Source organism: Phyllobates terribilis, unplaced genomic scaffold (genome assembly GCF_046119375.1).
Source record: "Phyllobates terribilis strain yellow unplaced genomic scaffold, ASM4611937v1 Scaffold_11__3_contigs__length_659146591, whole genome shotgun sequence".
Lineage (NCBI taxonomy): Eukaryota > Metazoa > Chordata > Amphibia > Anura > Dendrobatidae > Phyllobates > Phyllobates terribilis.
Genome location: NW_027362771.1, coordinates 137,757,986 through 137,770,145, shown reverse-complemented (window position 1 = coordinate 137,770,145; position 12,160 = coordinate 137,757,986). Strand labels below are relative to the sequence as shown.

Sequence of the window (12,160 nt, the reverse complement as noted above, 5' to 3'; positions counted from 1 at the left end):
GTGAATGGGTAATGTTCTATAATACTATTTCATTATTTTAGCAAAGAAAAATAGTAATCAGCTCACCTATTCACAAATCCAGATGTGCACGGATCCAAGTTCCAAAGGGAATAGTCCATATAACAAAGGCGGTTGATCTAGCACTTCCAATAAAACGTGTATTTTTATTCAGCGGATCAATCCATGTAAGATTGACTTTGAGTTGAATTTCCTGAAATTCGCCGTTCCATGCAACTTTGAACACTGAGATTTGATTTGCGAGGATTGCAAAAGAAAAAAATATCTGAAACGATATCCCCCACTTCTGAAGCATCATAGAGCAAGCTAATGACTTTTGTGTGGCTGCACAGGCTTCCCCATAATGCCGTGTAGAAATGACGTTACATGGTGACAATGGTAGGGAGAAGTATCTCGGTTTCCAGAGATCTATCTGTCTCAGTGTAGTTGGATTCCATCTCCAGATTCCATGAGTAAGTAAGTGGATTATACAGATCATATTGAAATGAAATGTCTCTCACTCATATATGTATTTTCTGAACAATTATAAGCTTTCCAGTATTGACATTTGCAACAAATTTATGCAACACAAATTGGATTTTTGGAGAAAATGTGGCGAAGCTGGAGAATTTGAATTTCCAACTGTCCACTTGTCTATAATGGCATGCTGTGGATGTAAATAAATTGTAATATTTGCTTATTCTTATACATCTATTTTACATAAAATTTGTGGTATTCATCAATATCCTTTCTATGGATTTACAAATAAATTGATAAATTGCATCTAACACAAACAATTTTGCATGCATAGTTCTTGTTTTACATATGACTCATAATCTGATTGACCAAATGAAGGTTGTCTACGTTGAATTTTCATAAATAACATTAGGAAAAGGGTGCAATTTCACCATCAGGCAACAGAAAAGACCCTTATCACACTTAGTACCGTATAATAGACTAGGATCAAATTAATAGGTAGTAAAATAAAGTCAGTAACGTGTTTTGGAACATGCACAAAAATGTTTACCTGTGTTCACACTTCTGTACTAACTGATGCTTAAATGTGATACAGGTTGCAGATCTTGCATAGATCTTATGTAGGCTCCATCCAAGTTACAATTGTTCACCAATTAGAATTAATACTTTTCATTGTCAAAGTTCTACAAGTCTTGATTACTGATCAGTCAGTTATAAGAAATCTGTGACATGGAAGCAGCTGGTGATTTTTACAAAATGTTGTCATTTTCTTTAAACCACTATCAAAGAAGCAGAATTGTCTGGGAATATTTTATCAAAAAAATGTAGAAAATGTAATCTTATACTAAACTAAATAAGGAACCAAATAATTTTATATAGAAATATGCAGAAAAGAAAATCTTTAAGTGGTAGTATCAGAGCTCTGTATCTTTACATTTCTTTCAGGGCTGGTCTTCTCCTCATTCCAGATACTGTATGCAAGCAATGTAGCAGTGATCCGCCTTTCAAATGGTGCTGCAAGCTTAGGGTTAAGATATTATTCCAGGTAACAAAAGCCAATGAGAGTACACCAAGATGATGTTTGTGACATCATCTCACAGAGTAGCTAGAACAGCTGAGGTAGCTTTCAGCTTCAGCACCATTGCTATTATGATGGATGTTTACATCTCTTCATTGAGAGCCAATTATCTCGCTTTTGTGTGAGGCCCAAAGATCACTCATGCTGCCCGTCTGGATAGAGCAGTCTTGGATCTAGCTGAACGAATAGCTTTTCTCTGTGCATGGTAAGAGAGGCTTTTCTTTTTGTCTTCTCTTAGATATTCTAGCTGATGTGTGTGTCGTGCAGAGGAAAATGCTGGCACAACCCTGTGCCTTAGTATTGGATGACTTAGCTACAGCATTTTCAAGCATTCTGCTGCTGACAGGCTTTATATGCATGCAACTATAATGCTTACTTCATTTTCTAATATTTTAATTCAGCTGTGTTTTAGATGTAAAAAAAAAATAATCTCTATTTTCTTATGTTATCTAATGACAAAAAAAACCCCACATCTTTATTTGTATTACGTGGATGAGCTATGCTTCCTGCAGCGGTGATAATTTGACATTTACAGGGTAATAAGTTATTCGAGTTCTTAGACAAGTTGCAGTAGCCTTGTTCACCTTTCGAGGAATTCAAAGTAGATGAACAAAAGCAACAATGCAGAACTGCTTGCTATGATGTGAGGGCAAAGAGCTGCATTTTAAAGGCTTGTCTATAGACGCTCTTGTATTATACATATGAATGTTATTTAATAATGCAGAATGCTTATTGTTCCAGCGATGCTTGGATCATGTGCAGGTTTGTTATAATATGTTTCTGGTGGCATTTTCCTGCCGGTGCTTCTTACAGAATGGAAAAAAAAAGCAATTTTTAAAAGGCTTCTGAGTTGATGTGGATTTAAGAGATTAACAGTGACATTGACACTGACAAATCAGATACAATAAGAGATTTAATTGACTGAGTGAGCACACTCCTTGCTGGATGAAGAATTCGATAATCACTGGAACTGGAACAGAACTTGAGTATAATGAATGAAACATTTCTGACGCCTTAGAAAGGTGACTATATCATTAACAGAACTGTAGAGACATAATTATTCCGTACTTTGTATGATTTCTGTATTTCGGAAGCAATGGTAATAATGAGAATGGCATCGCTCTGTAAACAAAGTATTCACCTGTTAGCTGCGTGTGGCACAATGCAACAATCACATTGATGATGTATATAAAGAGCCAGCACTGCTGACATCCAACCTTTGTAAATATTAGATTTTTCTTATTTTCTTCCAGCTATTCAATATCCCGGAATAATAACTCTTATTTATGTAGATGCCAATTGTAACTTGACAGTCTTATTATGTGTCAGGTGTACTGATGGCATTTTAACAATGCTTATTCTAGGAAGTGCTTTGTAGAATTGAGACTTGCTTTAACTACTCTGTGTGAACTGATTACTTTACTTCCAAGGCAATTCAATTATATTTTCTCAATAAATAGGAACAAGATAAATGGTGTACTTTATATATTAAAACTGTGCCATTCATTTCTTTTTTACCGGAACCCATAGAATGCACATTTCCAAACAGAATCAGTGCGACCGATATGATAAAAAACTGTGTGCCACAATGTTGCATGACATTTATATTTATTTTTATCCATTATTTTCCATTTTTGTTATAGTTTACAGGAGAAATTCAATGGTCTTAAGTTCATGCTTGATTCCAAATTTGGTGTAGACTTACATAGAAACCAAACCTGGTATATCTTACACAGGAAGATTTATTGAACTTCCCAAATTCTGAGTTAAAACTTAATTACACAAATCAAAGCTAATGGACGATGGGATAATATCATGCATCACCCTTTCCAATGGTAATCATAGCCTATCCTTCTGGCATATCTCCCTTTGCTATGTCTATCCACTTTATTATACAGTATCTTCCTGACCTGTGTATTTCATAATAGAACATAACATATAAACTTATGCCAGAAAGCTGTTTTCAACTTACAACCTGTCGAGTGACCTTTATACTAATAACTGTGAACTCCAAAATTGTAAGTGTCCATTTAAATTTGCGAAAACTTTTTACCAATAATGACGAAGAGATTGATCCAGCTCACCAACAGGCTAACTGTAACAATTAATGATGGCTAGGAAGGTGGAAATGTCTGGGGCTATTTCAGTCTTGAAAATTTACCGATTGAAGATTGTGTTTGAAAGATAAGTTTCATATAAGAATTATTACCTAATGTCATGTCTGTCTATGTAGCTGTACCTATACTGTGCATTTTCATAAAATCCTAAATGTCCCATTTTAATATGTTGGACACCTTCTACCTCTGGGATTTGATTCGGGTTCTTTCTGGGACTGTTAAACTTCATATTACACCGTATAGCCAATTTTATACAATATACGCCTATGACATGATGTGTTAAACTGCCCTACAAATTCCAAAATCTACGTATGCATAGAATTGGGATAAATTATACATTAGAATATTTCCCACATCTCAAAGCAGTTCTTTTGATGCAGAATTTAATATCGGTATTGCATCTCTTTAATGCCAAAATGTTATGGCAAATGGCCAACTGTGATTGTAATATATATTTTCACTTGGAATATTGAAATAGATTTATCATTAATTTTGCTGACAATATCATTAACAGTTGCTTAACATTTTTACTTTTTGCCTGCTATTTAAATTCACGCATTATTATTGGTGCCTATTGCATATATTTAATAAGAATCGACAATTTAAATAGAATTGTACTGCGTTGGTTGTGTAAAGGGAGCACTTGTAGTGCAAAGTGCTTTCTGGTAGAAACTGGATATTGCTCAAAATTTGTGTACAAGTCTTATGGGGATTTTTTGGACGAGAACCTACTCTTTTTATTTACCTCTTCACACTGGGGGTGATGTCCAGAATGTTCCTCTAGCATCATGCACCTTCGATGCCACTGTCAGATATTTACAGCTGCATTTAATGGGTTACCATTCCCTATACTTGTGATTGAATCTTAGCTCTGATCCCTATTATAATAGGAAAAAAACATCTGCGTAACATAGCTGCCACCTTTCAGGTATGGTGCAGGCTCAGCTTCTGAGCCTGCCCCATACACCTGCACCAGATATGCATCGTACATGTAGGATATATGTTTGAAAGGGGTTAAAAACATAAAATTAGATGTGTATAAATAACTTACTATAATATTACATTTCTGTCATATTAGCCATTTAATTCAAAATTGTTCAATTCTAAATGCATTAAAGTTCATATGTATAGAAAAATCAGGTAATTTATTTGATGCTAGAGTACAACATGGGCATTATGTATTCACTAATAGTATAAAATTAGTAGTTATGTGTGTTTCTATATTCTATAGAAAACATCCACAAAGAGGGATTTAGTAAAATACCTCATAATTCAATAAATAATATTAGTGATGTTGGCTTAAGCATATATATCTATATACTCCAGTAGAGTCTTTCACATAATTTCTAAGCAGAATATGACTGTGACAAAAATATAAATTAGATAAAATGAAGTATAAACAAGCTTTGTATATACAGTACAGTATGTAATGCGAGGTCCCGGAAGAATTTGGGCATAGTTATCTACCATGTCTCCAGTGAAAGCCCAAGTTTACCCATAAAAGTAACTACCTCAGTGCCCCCATAAGTTTCAATTACTTATAACATTTTACTCTTCACAAAAATCATCATTCTGTACTCTCTTTCCAGGAAGTTACTATCACTAGGCAATCATTAGCTGTTTTAGTTAACACATGTAACGTTCTATTTTTTTTATAAATTTGGAGCAAGAGAGAAAGAATAAAAACTAGAGATAAACGGACTCAAACTGTAAAGTTCGGTGTTCGTGCCAAACACCTAGTGTCCGTTGCTGAACTCCGAACACAGACTTCTCTTGGAAGTTCGTTTTACTGTTTGGTAGTTCAATGAGGAGAGAGAGAGATTTTTTCCAGCTCAAAAATTCGAGTCTCCCTTGATTTCTATGGGGTTCAGGTTCAAGTTCGAACTTCCACAGGTCCGCTCATCCCTAATAGAGACTGTTAAAAATCAGCCCTGCACTCTCTATAGGTTGCCAGAGCTGATTGGTAAACTAGATAGACCATTGCATTCTATCTAGTTGCTTTCTAGATGTGTTCTTTAGGGGTCAGAAAACATAGCACAGCACACATGCTATCCAAAAGAAGCCCATAGGAAGCAAGCTGTAGTGGCATAATGTAGGTTGCCAGTGCCCAGAGAAAGACTTAATATTTTTCATCTCTTAGCACATGGACTATTAACACTCCTTGAGTTATCTCCACTAGTCTATTATTTTTTTTGCCAAGAATGTGTATTGTATTTTAAGGAAATACTGATGTATTTTTCCCTTTAACCCTCTAGTTATTTTCAGCATTTGCTGAATTTTTACATAACTCTAGCTTGACATTATCCTTAACCTTACTAATATCTTTAATCCTAGTTCTAACACTAACCCTAGTATTAACCCTAGTCCTATCCCTAACCCTACTTATAGCTCTAGCTCTAGATCTTACCCTATCCCTAGTACTGTCCCTAACCCTATTCCTAATCCTAACCCTTGTTCAGGTTAGAAAAACAAGTATATAAAATGTACAGGGTACAATTTTGAATTTGGGACAGCTCACCCAGCATGTCTGTCTTTCCTCTTACAATTTTTCAAGTGAGAAGAGTAATGAGGACTTGTGGGACAACATAGTTTAGCTTAGTTTAGCCTATGCATTGCGCAGCAGTCAAGATGAGGTTTAATAGGCAGCAAATGAGATGACATAGCTCACTTTATCATATTGAGAGCTTTGTCTTCTCAGTCGCTGCATATGCAGAACACAGCATTCGATGACAAACTCTTCTTGACAGCTGCATTCTCCATAGGAACACTGACTGAAATGCCATGCTCTATCTGATCTCCCTCCAAGTGTTGCTTGCTAATCTCAGAAAAAAAGTTATTTTAGGCTATGTGCCCACGATGCAGAAATGCTCCAGATTTTTTCCTGAGCGTTTCTGCATCTCCCTGGCAGAAAAAATGCATGCAGATTGTACATGTGTTTTTCCTGCCAGGGACAAGCGGATGTGAAAGCGGGTTGTCAAGCACTTTCCAAGCGATTTTAGCATCACTTGTAAAGTGCTTGACAACTTGGTCACACTATATAAATCCATGCAAACGGCATGGATTTATATAGTGTGTCCGAAAGAATGTTAAAAAATAAAAAATAAATATTATACTTTCCTTCTGATGGCCCCCGGAGTCTTTATGCAATGCATCTCGGCTTGCCGGCAGCTCGCGGTACACTGAAAGGACCTGCCGACGTCATGGGTCGCGTGACTCATAACATGACTAAATGGCATCAGCGCAGGTCCTTGAGTCCACCGCGATCTGCTGGCAAGCCAAGACAAGCACACCGGGGACCATCAGAAGGTAAGTATAATATTTATTATTTATTTTATTCTTTTTTTTACTGGTTCTATGGTACCTGGGTCCGGAGGATAGTCTCCTCTTCTCCAGACCCGGGTACTATCCGCACATTGAAACGCATGAAATTCGCATGTACAGATCCAGTGATGCGGATTACATGCGTTCCAATGCAAGTCAATGGCGGCAAAAACGCAGCGCTTCCGCAAAATAATTGGTAGTGCTGTGTTTTTTTCCACAATGATAATTCGCAGCGGATATCCGCATGGGGATTATCATTGGGGAACATGGCAGGCCTTCTACCAAGCGTTTTTTAAGCGTTTCGGCAGTGAAATTGCCGCTGCGGAAACGCTTAGAAAACGCATCGTGGGCACACAGCCTTATCGTCAACAATTGGTTGAAAATATGCAAAATACCATTCACCTTCTATTGGTTTTATTCTCAGGTTACATAATAACCAATTAACTTGCTTACAGGATTTAGAACAGCTTGTATTAAATGTTCCCATTCCAAGTTGCGTGTGTATGCAGGAATAATGCATAGCAAGCAGTACCTCTGTGCACTAAAAGCTTTAACAGCAGACTTTTGATTTACAATGTAAAATGATGCCAACTATATTGTAATGGAATATAGAGCACTTGGTCTAGTGTTCCCAAGAGTTGGAGCAAGAGTTATTGAACAACCAATTATGTATTAAATATATTTGGAACATGTAATCTTAATAATGGCCTTTAAATGCAGTTGTTACTTCTCCCCCCCTTTAACCATATATATTTCTCTCTGACAATAGATATCACACTCTTACGTTTTTAATATGTAAAATAAGATAAGGGTCAATTTTGCTGACCTAACGATTTAACACCTTATACACCAACTGAACCCACACCTAACAGAACATTGGCCAAACGTATAATAAAGTAATGGATGAGAATCTCCAAGGCATACTGCTAGCAGCTTGTTGAATCCTTGCTACAAAGGATACATGCTGTCCTAAGGGCAAAGAAGGTCGTAACCAGCACTAGATCATATATTTTGCAAAGAAGCTACTGAAAGTGTTTGATAAATGGTATATTTTTGTCTAAATATAAAGCCAATGAATTTGTCATATCTATTAATAGAAGTTATTTATACACCTTCATTTAGTGTATTAGCCACAATATAGGTCGAGTTTTTCTCCATATGCACAACCTGTACCCATATACGCTCTATCAGGGTTAATAAATATCATATTAGGTGGGGGGCTTTGTTTTTTGTATATTACATGGCGAGCCTACAGGAGTTAGTGAAAATATGTCTATCACAATTTCTCTGACATCACTGGCGTAATTCATGGGTCCACGATAGCATCTACATTCTGAAGAGGAAAAAACGGAAACAAATGTGTTAACCTGCGCTGCCGTCAAAAGATGATGAGGAGACAGGAGTCCAAGTAATGCGGCTTGTCAACGCGTTTCGAAGTTTGAAACTTCTTCTTCAGGACAAACCACGATCATTTCAGATTTCAAAACGTGTGGACACATAAACCGTATTACTTGATTCCTGTCTTCTCATCATCTTTTGATTGCAGCGCAGGTTAACCCACTTGTTTCTATTTTTTCCTTGATTTCTCCTCGTGGGTCTGCAGCAGTCATAAGTCTCTTCAATGGTTGTGTGAACACAACGTGAACAGATGAGCACGATTGTGCAATTCTACTTGGACTGGACTGCTTCATGCTAGTTTGGGACTTTTAGCTCAGATGAGGTCCAGGACATGTCCGACGTGCGTCATTGTGCACACATGTGCAGAAATGTCCCAAGCCTCATTTGAGCCAGAAGTTTCAGCACTCGGGAGCAGTGATAAAAAGATGCGTTGAAGATCACATGGGGAAAACATGGTGTGGAAGGGCCAGAGAGATGAAAGATAAGGTGATTATCGATATTTTTAATTTACTAAACCTTTTAATAACTCTTCATAGCTCAGAAAAATGTCAGCCTGCCGGCTGCCTTTTTGCCGAATCTGCGCAGAAGCAAATTACAAAACAATCTCCATTTTGGTGAATTCTTGTAATATTTGAAAATAATTTAATTCTACTCGAATATATATTTGCTTATCTCTAGACCTCAGTTATTAATCTCTCATGATTGGCAGCAGCATCTATGAAGTTAAAGGGACCCTGTCGTGTAAAAAATTGCTATTAACCTGCAGATATTGGGTTTTTCTGCAGGTTAATAGCATTCAAAAGCTGTGTGTGACTATCGCACTGAGAGCCCTGCTGCTGGGTGGAGATGGACTTTATTTCTCTTGGCAGCCTCGGGCTTTTAGTCTCAAAGGTGCAGGCGGTGTGGCTTCAGTCATCGCTCATTATACAGTGAGCGGTGGCTGTAACCACGCCCCAGCGCTAACTGACAGCCAGATCTACAGTTCATCAGTGCAGAACTGGCTGTCAGTCAGTGCTGGCACATGATTTCAGCCACCACTCACTATGTACTGAGCAGTGGCTAGAGATGCACCCCTATGACTGAAAGCTGAGGCTGCAAGGAGGATTAAAGTTCATTTCTGCTTGGTTGCCAGGCTTTCAGTGTGGCAGCCACATGATTTCAGAATGCTATTAACCTGCAGATTAACCCCATATGTGCAGTTTAATAACGATTTTTCTCATGACAGGTTCCCATTCAACTGTTCCGATTGGAGCTAGCCCTGACTCTCAGGTGCCACACAACCAGCACCCTTGCTGCACAGAGCGGGCACAGCTCCTAAGCCTTTCTCTATATATTGATGTCGTGCTTTTACTGTTCATGTATGGTGTGAGTCACCAAGGGGTTAAATGCAAGCACAGGTTCATACAAATGTAAACTTGCAATTAAAAGATATTCTTAACAAAATTCATGTATAGAAAGGCGTGATAAATACTATAGGCTATGATGGAGATGTAGCGTGACTATTGTCAATTTGCAATTTTCCTTCTTTGATTTACTACAGTTCTGTTCCTACATTGAGGTGAAGAGTCAGGCTGGTTGCTAGGAATGCAATGCCTAACAACGGCAATGTTGTAATTGGGGATGTAAGGCAACACATACCTAGTAGGAAGTCTTTCTCAGATTTCCCAGTCATTAGGTCTTCGGTGACACAGAAGTATTGACTTGTCACAGATCAAAGAACAAAAAATAAAGCCTTGGTAACTCCACACCTGTCTAACTTCTTTGTCTTGCATATGCACTCTAGCCTTTATAAAGTATTCTTTGTAAAGATAAATGATCATGTTGGACTCGTTTATGGAGTTTATTCATTTTTATGAAACAAACTGTAGCCATGGCCTATCACTTTACACCAATCAAAAGATATACCGCATAAAACATGCACTTGCTGCCTTTTTAACTATATTTTTGCAAATGTCAAGTATGGTGAAGAATATGCATACTAATAATACATGATATGTTTTGAATGTTTCTTCCATACAACTATTGGATTCATAATAAATTAGAGTAAAATGTATGAAAAAAAAAAAATATTGTTGCCTTAATAAATAAATGTTACAATTCAGTGAAAAGCATTCAAATTAACAGCATGTGACACAGTCAAAATTATTAAAGACCGTCAGAATACAAATAAGTCATGTTCTGTACAAATGTAAGCACTCTACATATTTTTATTGTTATTTTCAAGATACAGAAGACATTATCTATAGATATCTATGTCACAATACTGCCACCTGCCAGCTCCTTGTGATAAAATGCTTGAAAACAAAAGATTATGCTTCAGTTCATATGCTCTGTACTTTGATTTCCATCATACGAAGATAAATATGTTTTCTAAAAATAATAACACTAAACAGTTATAATCTGAGAATAATAATAATAATATCCTCTCATTCATTATCCCTATTCTGATTCAGCAATTGCAGCTTACCTTGCAGATGGTTAAAACACAAATTCTTTTAAATCAATCGACGCCCCGCTGAATTCATAATAAAATATTTAGTGCTTGAGGCACTGGGAGATAATGTGAGTTGCTCAAGGTTACAAGGACAAGACCTAGTAATAAATCTATGCTCCTCTGTTTGAGACTTCCTTTCTTAGTGTTTCAATGGAACAAATCAAATTACATTCTGCATTAAATAGCAACGACAGCATTTTGAAGATGCTCATAAAACCATTTAACTGTATTTTCGTTCTTGGAATTTTTGCTTATATTTAACTATTTCAAAGTCTTTGCAAAATGTAATCTGGCCAAATAGATCAATTATACGTGTGTATATTTTTTTAATGCAGTATCTTGGGGTGTTATCAATCCAAAATGATAAATTGAGAAAGCCTGGAGATTAGAAATCTTGAAATACTATGACACTAGAGATGAGCAAATTGATTTAAAATGAATCGTTTTTTTTACTAGAATTTAAAAAAAAAGAAAAATTTACAAGAATCAAAGTTTTTTGCAATTTTCATCGGGCGAATCTAGAAAAATGTCAGCCAGGAGGTGTTCTTTGGTCTGGTCCAGTCGTCAGTGTCATCTTTAGTGCATTCTCCTCCGGCACTGACTGTACCTGGCTACATCATGGTGAAGATGCCATGTCCCAAAAATGCTAAAGATGCCACAGAAGACTAGACTGAAGAAGATGACTGAACAGGAGCAGTTCTTCATGGCAGGAAGGTTTGACTTGGGTAAGTATAATTTATTTTCAATTTTATTTTTATCTCCAGTATATTATATCTTTCGGATTTCCAGACCACAATAATGCACATAATTATTCACATTTGATTATCAAATCAATGAATGTGAGTAATCTCAATTGAATCTTCTGAATTTGAATTTTGACAGATACGTACATCCTTAGTCATCATTAGAGATGAGTGGATCAATCAAGTTTGAGTCAAATTTCCTGAAATTCCCGGCTACATGCAAATTCGAATAATTGCAATTCAATTCACAAGGATCAGCCCCAAAAAAGGCCCTACACCATTTCATATACTGCTAAAGACTTAGAGAATGAGCTAATGGCACTAGGTACGGACAGGCGGACTTCCTCATAATGCCCTGCAGCTATTACATCGCATGATATAGTGCAGTCAATCAGGGGGCTATCACAGCCAATATAAAAGATGGGGCAAGCTAAGCAGTATCATTGTATGCTTGTGCAGTATAATGATAGGAGGTCAGAGTGCTGAATTACATTGAAACTGGAAGAGATGGTCTCAGACTGTGAATACAAATGTA

The 12,160-nt window shown here is 36.8% G+C and overlaps 1 protein-coding gene across 8 annotated transcripts in view; it reads left to right on the top strand.

The window, feature by feature from the left end:
• The first annotated feature begins 317 nt into the window (after positions 1-317).
• MGAT4C (MGAT4 family member C) overlaps positions 318-12,160 on the top strand; it is a 259,360-nt gene continuing 247,517 nt past the window's right edge. The window contains exon 1 of one of the 8 annotated variants that reach the window (XM_073651624.1): positions 318-470. The gene's annotated coding sequence lies outside the window, so the exon portion shown is untranslated. Of the gene's footprint in view, positions 475-1,396; positions 1,758-2,161; positions 2,575-12,160 lie in introns of those variants that run through there. The other 7 variants (XM_073651627.1, XM_073651630.1, XM_073651631.1 and 4 more) reach the window with 7 other exon arrangements.